We start from the raw sequence: 11,176 nt of genomic DNA, 5'->3' as shown, positions 1-11,176 counted from the left end.
CTGCTGGCTTCTGATGCTCTACCTTTACTCTCTCACATACATCACAAACTGCTACCTACTCCGCAATATCCTTCTTCATTCCGGTCCACCAGAAAGTATCCTTCAAATCCAAATACATCTTGGTATTTCTTGGGTGAATCGAATATGGTGAATCATGGGCCTCCTGCAGAATTAACTTCCTGATCTCTGGGTCATTGGGCACATAAACAGGTCTTCAAACCATAGGGTATCGTGCTCATCCTCACGAAATCCTTTAGCTTTTCCTTTGCTAATTTTCTCCTTAATAGATGCAATCTCCTTGTCAGTCTTCTGGGCTCCTCTGATCTTATCCATCAAAGTAGACTGAATCTCTAATGCTGCTACATAGCCTCTAGAACTATCTCCAAACATAGCTCATGAAGATTCTCGGCTAACTCCCTTGGTAAATCTCCCGTCATTAGGGTATTGACATGGCTTTTACGACTCAATGCGTCAGCTACTACGTTAGCCTTTCCGGGGTGATAATGCAATCTCATATCATAATCCTTGATGAGCTCCAACCATCTCCTTTGCCTGAGATTCAACTCCTTCTGCGTGAAAATGTACTTCAAACTCTTGTGATCCGTGTACACTTCGCAATGGTTTCCAATGAGAAGGTGTCTCCAAGTTTTCAATGCATGCACTACGGCTGCTAACTCCAAATCATGCGTGGCATAATTCATCTCATGAGGCTTAAGTTCTCGTGAAGCATATGAAACAACTCTTCCTTCCTGCATAAGCACTACTGCAAGTCTTCGACGTGAAGCGTCGCAATACACCTCATAATCCTTGGTCTGATCCGGAAAAATCAACACAGATGATGTGACCAAACATTTCTTCAACTCCTAGAAACTGGCCTCACATTCCTCAGTCCATTTGAACTTGGTATCCTTCTTCAACAACTCCATCATAGGCTTCGCAATCTTCGAGAAATTTTCAATAAATCTCCGGTAGTATCCTGCAAGTCCAAGAAAACTCCGGATCTCTCCAACTGTTGTTGGGGCTTCCCAATTTGTCACGGTGTCAACCTTGGTGGGATCTACTGCTATACCTTCTCCGGATATAACGTGTCCTAGGAATCCAACTTCCTTCAACCAAAATTCACATTTGCTAAACTTGGCATATAACTGATGTTCCCTAAGCTTACCAAGTACCAAACGCAAATGCTCCTTATGCTCATCTTCGTTCTTCGAGTAAACCAGAATATCTTCAATGAACACTACGACGAACTTATCCAAAAACTCCATAAATACTTTGTTCATCATGTTCATAAAATATGCAGGTGCGTTAGTCAGTCCAAACGACATGACCGTATATTCGTACAGCCCATACCTGGTGGTAAAAGCCATCTTAGGTATATCATGTCCTCGAATCTTCAACTGATGGTATCCTGATCGCAGATCGATCTTGGAAAATACCTTAGCTCCTTACAATCGATCGAACAGATCATTGATCATCGGTAGTGGGTACTTGTTCTTGATGGTTACTTCATTCAATCCTCGATAATCAACAACCATCCTTAACGATCCATCCTTTTTCTCCACTAGAAGTACTGGCAATCCCCAAGGAGAAGAACTTGGGCGAATATATCCTTTATCCAGTAACTCTTTAATCTGTTTCTTAATCTCCTCCAAATCCTTTGAGGGCATCATATATGGTCTCTTAGATATTGGCCTTATGCCTGGCAAAAGCTCAATCAAAAACTCAATATCTCTATCCGGTGGCATGCCTGGCAACTCCTCTGGAAATACATCAGGGAAATCCTTTAACACTGGTACTTCCTCCTGTACAACTACTGTTAACGAATTTACTTGAGTCCTCTTCGGCACATGCCGGGATACATACTTGATCCTTCTTCCTTCTGGGGTGGTAAGCAAAATTGACTTACTGGCGCAATCGATGTTTCCTCCATACATCGACAGCCAATCCATACCCAGAATTACATCCAAACCTTGTGATTCCAAAATGATTAAATCTGAGGGAAACACATGCCTACCTATACTCTATGGCACTTGAAAACATCCTTGGCTGGCCATATACTCCGCTCCTGGTGGGCTTACTAACATAGGTGTTCTAAGAACTTTGGTGGGCAGGTTATAATTATCCACGAATCCCCTTGATATGTATGAATGCGATGCAGCCGTATCAAAAAGAACGATTGCAGTAAAAGACTTAACCAAAAACTTACCGATTACTGCATCCGGGTGCTCTTCAACCTCCTCCACGTTAACATGGTTCACCTGTCCCCTATTGAAAGGGTTCGGCTTCTTCCCAGAGCTTCCATTGCCATTTCCATTCTGGGCTTCAGGACATTCATTGGCATAATGTCCGGTCTTCTGGCACTTAACGCAAGTGACTTGGCTCAGGTCTCTCTTGGATGGGGTTGATGGGTTGGTACAGTTCTGGCCGTTGCTTCCTCAATTCCCATTACCATTCTTGGTGCCATTATGATTGTGCGAGCTACCTCCTCCATGGGTATGCTGAAAATGTCCTCCCGGTCTAGGGGTAAAACGTGGCTTCTGCTGGGCTCCAGAATTGTACTTCCCTTGTCCATACTTCCTCTTGCAGTTCTCAATCTGTTGCTGCTTCCCTTCAATCATAACAGCACGATCTACCAACTCCTGGTAGTTGTTGAAGGTTGCTACCATCAACTGCATGCTCAACTCATCATTCAGTCCTTCTAGAAACTTCTCCTGTTTAGCTGCATCTGTAGCAAAGTCATCTGCGGCATAACGTGCTAGCTTACTAAAGTCATCCACATACTGGCCAACTGTCCGTCCTCCTTGGCGCAAGTTGCGAAACTCACGCTTCTTCATGGCTATAGCTCCTGCTAAAACATGGGCAGTACAGAAAGCCTGCTGAAACTGGTCCCATGTGATAGTGTCGATAGGGAAAGTGGCTGTGAAATTCTCCCACCATGATGTTGCGGGTCCTTCAAGCTGATGTGCGGCAAACTTCACCTTTTCCGCATCTGTGCATCCTGCCGTGGTCAACTCCCTTCCTGTCTTACGGAGCCAATCATCTGCTACTATAGGCTCGGTGCTACTAGAGAACACCGGCGGATTGCCTAAGAAAATGGGCTAAGTGATCAATAGGTGGTGGTGGTGGGTTGTTCTTGTTGTTCCCCTAATTCTGGTTTTGGACTAGCAACTGCATCAAAGTGTTCTGCTGCTGGATCAACTAAGTGAGCTCCGGTGGGAAGGTAAATCCAGGGTCATGTCTCGAAGGCATCTGATGGGTTTAGAAAAGATGAGATTTAAGAATAGAGAGCGGGTCTAAAGAGAAAACACTACCCATATGCACATGAGGCAAAATCAAACAATTCACTTCATTCAATCAACAAGGCATACAATCGGTCTAACTATCGCAAAAGTGCTTGGACTACTATATTTACATGGTGGAATACTACTACTGGTGGGGTGGTCTACTAGAAATATTCTTCGGTTGCAGACTCCATGATATCTGCTCCAGCTTCATCAACATAGTCATCATCACTATCATCTAGATCCGAGTCGGTGTCGTTGATGATGATGTAGTCTTCCAGGCGAATCTCCTTGGGTTCTTTGTCTTCTTGTACTGGTGTAGGGCCTCCCATAAATATTCCGATCTTCTTGATCAGATCGTCATTCTTCTCCACTAATACTTTGATTTCCTCTTCATAACCTTCACGTGTAGCCTTGAGTTCTTCCTCCAATTCCTTGATTCTTGTCCTCGCCTTCTTCAGATCTATCATGTCGGCGCACATCTGGTTCTCCTGACATCGAATGTGCTGGTTTAACTCCTGGATAAAATCTGCGATTGATCTATCCTTCTTGGTGCTGATCATCTCCTAGTGCTCATCTCGGCGCCCACAAATCTGGCAGATTGTATCCTTGAGATCATTGCGGTAAACCTCTCCAATACGTCCCATGGCGATGTGAGCTGCCATGCTCTTTCCTAGACTCCAGGTTGGTGCATCAGAGGAAAACTCTATGGGCTCAGTGACTGGCATGAACGTCCTTCCTGGAACTTGAACTTGAATCATCCAGCGCTCCTCTTCGGGTAAGGTGGCGTTGTAGGTTCCGGTGAATCTTGGTACTCCGATGTTCAGGTATCTAGTGACTTCCTTCAAGTGATGTCCAAAGGGTGTATCTTCATCCGGTTGTGTGAACTTGTTCCTTGCATCTGCCATCCTAAAAGAGTAGAAAAGATGAGGAGTCAGATTGAGAAGAGAGAGTAGTGATCTAGGGATTTAGCTTAGTGGTCGTGTCCTACAGTTAGCGTGTGCTCTGATACCATCTTGTAGCGACCAGACCTCATACGGTCGAATCTCTGTACTCAGGTGTCATCCCTGGATCAGTAATGCTGACACCACACAGTACTTGAAGGATTTATAACAGAGTAGCAATCACACACTTATTACATCCGGAGTCTCAAAAGAGAACTTATTACAATAAATATGTCTTAAGGCCACCTAATAACGATAACAGCGGAAGGCTTGGAAGATAAGTGAGTCCATCAACTCCAACGGCATCACTGAGTATTGAACCATGACCTAAAGGCACCTTACTCATCGTCTGAAAAGTCTGCAACATGAACGTTGCAGTCCGAAACGGGTCAGCACATGGAATATGCTGGCAAGGTAACACATAAAGAGCAATGAAAGAATAATACTATACTACATGCATATTTGGCTAGTGGAAAGCTCTATGATTACAATTTTGTGTAAAGCCAATTTTTCCCTACTGCAAAGGAATACATTTTATTTAACTATCATGGTAGTTGTGAATCATTGAGAGTGTAGACACCCTCTCAATCCCAATTAAGCATCATCATTAAAAACCCAACAAAATTGACTAGAGTAACATGATGAGATTCACATGATAATCCAAGTACTAGATACTCAAGATGTCCATAACCGGGGACACGGCTACTCATGATTATTTTATACACTCTGCAGTGGTTTGCGCACTTTTCCCCACAAGACTCGATCTCCTCCATTGGGATTCTCGCACTACATGGTGTTTTAGAAATGGATGACCGAGACATAGTCTTTCAAAAGCGCTTACACCTTACGAACGGTAGACCGTTACACCTACTTTCCCCTACATCTGCTAGTCTACCACTATAAGAGTTCACACGACTTAATTAACTATTCTAGAGCCCATTGTAGCTTGTGGCTGCACACGGAAGTTTCTAGTATGAATAGTCTCATGATCCCTTTGAGCCTAGGTGGCGGTCCAAAAGAAAACAGGCAATCGCTAGAATACCCAAGTGCCTCAATCCACCCAGATGTGTGTTTAAGTTGCCACCTTAGATAAACCATTAAGTTAACAATCTCACATCTGTCATGGATTCACTCACCCAATCCACGTCTACTAGCATAGCATAGCATAATAAGCAAACGTAGAGTAACCCCCAAAGGTATGATAAGAACTGGTAATAGGTACTACCTCATCTACTTTCCAAACCCACAATTTAATTAGATCCTAATCATGCAATGTGTGAGGATTGATCTAATGCAATAAAAACTGGGTAATAGGAAGTATGATCAAAGTGTTACTTGCCTTGATGATGATCCGCAAAACCTAGCGATTCAAAGTAGCGAGCGGCGCACTCCGGGTATTCTATCACAAACAAACAAGCATAAAATAAGTACTCAACTAATGCATAGGTAAAACTCTAACCAGAAAGTTCAACTTAAGAACTCCGGTTGGCAAAAAGAATCAAAACGAACGAAGCAACGAAAGACAAACGGCAAAAGAAACAAAATTCGTTTACTAATCTGGATCTAGGTCAAATTTTACAGAGGCAAAAACTTGTTTGAGTTGGTTAAACAGAAAGAGGGTTTCGAGACGAAACTCCAGGCGCTTGAATCGCCTGATTCCGATAAACGAGCGAAAAGTTATACTAAAACGAAAATCGGATCAGAAATCGCGATCAGAGAAATCGCGGAATAAATCTGAGAAAAAAGAAAACGACGAGCAGATTAATGAACGAACATTCGTTATCTGGATCTAAATGATGAACGCATTCGTTAAAACGAACAGACGAGCGAATGCTCGCTAAATAACTAAACCGAGTAAAAAAACGGTCTATCTAAAAAACTGAAAAAACCGGTGAAAACCAACGATTTTCTTAAAAAAACCGGCGGGCGGCGGCGGATCGACCTCGTCGGCGGTGGGCTCCGGCGGCAGCGGGGTGGCGTCGGCAGCAGGTGGCGGCGGCGGTGGCGCTAGGGGCGGCGGCTTTGGGCGGATCCGGCCCGGGTGGCGCACTATATAAAGCCCCCCCGAGGAGTCCAGGCCAAACACGGCCCGGAGATTGGTTCAGACTTTTTTTAAATCATTACGCGTAGAAAAACAAACAAAAGAAATACTAAACGGACTCCAAAAATCCCGAAATAAATTTTCCCCGGCTTTTAAAATCAAGCCGCACAGGATGAACATTTATTTGGGGCCTAAATGCTATTTTTTTAAAACGCGCATTTTTCCTAAATTCAAATAAAATAGCAAATAAAACCAAAATAAAATCTTATTTGATTTTATTATTAAATCCTCAAAATTTCTTTATTTTCGGAAAGTCATTTTATTCCCTCTCTCATATTGTTATAATAGAAATAATTGAAGATAAAATAATTAAAATCAAATGATCCTATTTTCAAAATTTGAGAAAACTCAAATATGAAAATAACGAAATCCCCTACTCTCTCCGAGGGTCCTTGAGTTGCGTGGAAATTTCTAGGATCAACCAAAATGCAATAAAACATGATATGCAATCATGATACATTGTATAACATTCCAAATTGAAAATTTGGGATGTTACAAGAGGTATTGACAGCCGGCTTATGCTAAGTTCATCGGAAGGCCCTGTTATGTTTATCTGCAGCTTAAGATGCCGGGTCATAAGGGGACCATCACAGTGCATGGGAGCCGGAAGATCGCTTTGGAATGTGAAGAAGGTGATGCGGCTTATGCTGAGTCGGTTTGTGCCACAGAGGAGCTGAAATTTTATAAGGACAATGTTGACCCGGCAGATATGACTTCTCTAAAAAAACCAACTACCGAGCATGATCCGACGCTGAAATTTAAATTGGCTGAGGAGACTAAGCTGGTTGACCTTGTTCCTGGCGATTCATCCAAGCAGTTCAGCATCAGCGCTAATCTGGATCCGACATATGAAAGCGCGCTCATCGAATTCATCCGTGAGAACCGGGACATCTTTGCATGGAAGCCTTCTAACATGCCAGGGGTACCGAGGGAACTCGCTGAGCACACCCTTAATATAGATCCTAAGTTTAAACCAGTCAGGAAGTTTCTTCGCCGCTTCAACGAAGAAAGGTGTAAAGCTATTGGTTAGGAGGTAGCCCGTCTTTTGGCAGCAGGGTTTATTGTGGAGGTCTTTCACCCTGAGTGGCTAGCTAATCCGGTGCTAGTAATTAATAAAAACGGCACTTGGTGTATGTGTGTTGACTACACAGACTTGAACAAGGCCTGTCCAGCTGATCCCTTTGCTCTCCCTCGTATTGAGCAGATTATCGATGCTATGGCGGGTTGTGACTGTTTGTGTTTTCTGGATGCTTATTCTGGTTATCATCAGATCAAAATGGCAGTTAAAGACCAGGAGAAGATAACTTTTATAACTCCATTTGGGGCCTTCTGCTATGTATCTATGCCTTTTGGGCTCAAGAGTGCCCAGGCGACTTATCAGCGTTGTGTTCAGAATTGTCTTCATAAACAGATTGGACGCAATGTTCATGCTTACGTGGATGATATTGTGGTGAAGTCTAGGAAGGAGGAAACATTGATAGATGATTTGAAGGAGACTTTTGATAACCTCCGGGTTTATAAGATGATGCTTAATCCAGCCAAATGTGTTTTTGGTGTACTGGCAGGCAAACTCTTGGGTTTTCTGGTGTCCAACAGGGGCATTGAAGCTAATACGGAGAAGATCACAGCTATCACGTCTCTGGCTAAACCGGCATTTATCAATGATGTTCAGCGTTTGGCGGGCTGATACGTCTCCAACGTATCTATAATTTTTGATTGCTCCATGCTATATTATCTACTGTTTTGGACATTATTGGGCTTCATTATCCACTTTAATATTATTTTTGGGACTAACCTACTAACCGGAGGCCCAGCCCAGAATTGCTGTTTTTTCTTGCCTATTTTAGGGTTTTGAAGAAAAGGAATATCAAACGAAGTCCAAACGGAATGAAACCTTTGGGAACGTGATTTTCTCAACAAACAAGACCCAGGAGACTTGGACCCTACGCCAAGACACAAAAGAGGAGGCCACGAGGTAGGGGGCGCGCTTACCCCTCCAGGCGCGCCCTCCACCCTCGTGGGCCCCCTATTGCTCCACCGACGTACTCCTTCCTCCTATATATACCTATGTACCCCCAAACGACCAGATACAGAGCCAAAACCCTAATTCCACCGCCGCAAATTTCTGTATCCACGAGATCCCATCTTGGGGCCTATTCCGGAGCTCCGCTGGAGGGGGCATCGATCACGGAGGGCTTCTACATCAACACCATAGCCCCTCCGATGAAGTATGAGTAGTTCACCTCAGACCTACGGGTCCATAGTTATTAGCTAGATGGCTTCTTCTCTCTTTTTGGATCTCAATACAATGTTCTCCCCCTCTCTTGAGGAGATCTATTCGATGTAATCTTCTTTTGGCGGTGTGTTTGTTGAGACCGATGAATTGTGGGTTTATGATCAAGTCTATCTATGAACAATATTTGAATCTTCTCTGAATTCTTTTATGTATGATTGGTTATCTTTGCAAGTCTCTACGAATTATCAGTTTGGTTTGGCCTACTAGATTGATCTTTCTTGGAATGGGAGAAGTGCTTAACTTTGGGTTCAATCTTGCGGTGTCCTTTCCTAGTGACAATAGGGGCAGCAAGGCACGTATTGTATTGTTGCCATCGAGGATAACAAGATGGGGTTTTCATCATATTGCATGAGATTATCTCTCTACATCATGTCATCTTGCTTAAAGCATTACTCTGTTTCCATGAACTTAATACTCTAGATGCATGCTGGATAGCGATCGATGAGTGGAGTAATAGTAGTAGATGCAGGCAGGAGTCGGTCTACTTGTCTCGGACGTGATGCCTATATACATGATCATACCTAGATATTCTCATAACTATGCTCAATTGTGTCAATTGCTCAACAGTAATTCGTTCACCCACCATAGAATACTTATGCTCTCGAGGGAAGCCACTAGTGAAACCTATGCCCCCCGGGTCTATCTTCATCATATTAATCTACCAATACTTAGTTATTTCCTTTTCTTTTCTTTTTTACTTTGCTTTTATTTTACTTTGCATCTTTATCATAAAAGTACCAAAAATATTATCTTATCATATCTATCAGATCTCACTCTCGTAAGTGGCCGTGTAGGGATTGACAACCCCTTATCGCGTTGGTTGCAAAGGATTTATTTGTTTTGTGCAAGTGCGAGGGACTCGTGCGTAGCCTCCTACTAGATTGATACCTTGGTTCTCAAAAACTAAGGGAAATACTTACGCTACTTTGCTGCATCATCCCTTCTTCTTCGGGGAAAACCAACGCAGTGCTCAAGAGGTAGCAAGAAGGATTTCTGGCGCCATTGCCGGGGAGGTCTACGCAAAAGTCAATATACCAAGTACCCATCACATACCCTTATCTCCCGCATTACATTATTTGCCATTTTCATCTCATTTTCCTCTCCCCCACTTCACCCTTGCCGTTTTATTCGCCCTCTCTCTCTATCCTCCCTCTCTTTCCCGTTTGCCTCTTTTTTGCCCGCTTGCTTTTTGTTTGCTTGTGTGTTAGTTTGCTTGCTTGTCTTGATGGCTCAAGATAACACTAAATTGTGTGACTTCACCAATACCAACAACAATGATTTTATTAGCACTCCAATTGCTCCTCTTACCGATGCTGAATCTTGTGAAATTAATACTGCTTTGCTGAATCTTGTCATGAAAGATCTGTTTTCCGGCCTTCCTAGTGAAGACGCCGCTACCCATCTAAATAGCTTCGTTGATTTGTGTGATATGCAAAAGAAGAAAGATGTGGATAACGATATTTTTAAATTGAAGCTATTTCCTTTTTCGCTTAGAGATTGTGCTAAAGCTTGGTTTTCGTCTTTGCCTAAAAATAGTATTGATTCATGGAATAAGTGCAAAGATGCTTTTATCTCTAAGTATTTTCCTCTCGCTAAGACCATCTCTCTTAGAAACGATATTATGAATTTTAAGCAACTAGATCATGAACATGTTGCACAAGCTTGGGAGAGGATGAAATTAATGATACATAATTGCCCTACTCATGGTTTGAATTTGTGGATGATTATACAAAAATTTAATGCCGGATTGAATTTTGCTTCTAGAAATCTTTTAGATTCGGGCACGGGAGACACTTTTATGGAAATCACTTTAGGAGAAGCTACTAAACTCCTATATAATATTATGGTTAATTATTCTCAATGGCATACTGAAAGATCTACTAATAAAAAGGTGCATGCGATAGAAGAAATTAATGTTTTGAGTGGAAAGATGGATGAACTTATGAAATTATTTGCTAGTAAGAGTGTTTCTTCTGATCCTAATGATATGCCCTTGTCTACTTTGATTGAGAATAATAATGAATCTATGGATGTGAATTTTGTTGGTAGGAACAATTTTGGTAACAACGCGTATAGAGGAAATTTCAATCCTAGGCCTTATCCTAGTAATCCCTCTAATAATTATGGTAATTCCTACAACAATTCTTATGGAAATTATAATAAGATTCCCTCTGATTTTGAATCTAATATTAAAGAATTTATTACTTCGCAAAAGAGTTTCAATGCCATGATTGATGAAAAATTGCTTAAGATTGATGATTTGGCTAGGAACGTTGATATAATTTCTCTTGATGTTGATTCTTTGAAACTTAGATCTATTCCACCTTAGCATGATATCAATGAGTCTCTCAAAGCCATGAGAATTTCCATTGATGAGTGCAAAGAAAGAACTGCTAGGATGCGTGCTAATGAAGATGCCTTTATAAGAGCGTGTTCTTCTAGTTCCTATGAAAATAAAGATGAAGATATAAAAGTTATTGATGTGTCCCCTATTAAATATTTGTTTTGTAATATGAATCTTGATAATGATGGGACTGAATATGATCCACCTTTA

The sequence above is a fragment of the Triticum urartu genome, chromosome 6A, assembly GCF_056163025.1.
Source record: "Triticum urartu cultivar PI428250 chromosome 6A, HENAU_Tu73, whole genome shotgun sequence".
Taxonomy (NCBI): Eukaryota; Viridiplantae; Streptophyta; class Magnoliopsida; order Poales; family Poaceae; genus Triticum; species Triticum urartu.
Note: the sequence above shows the minus strand (reverse complement) of the source record.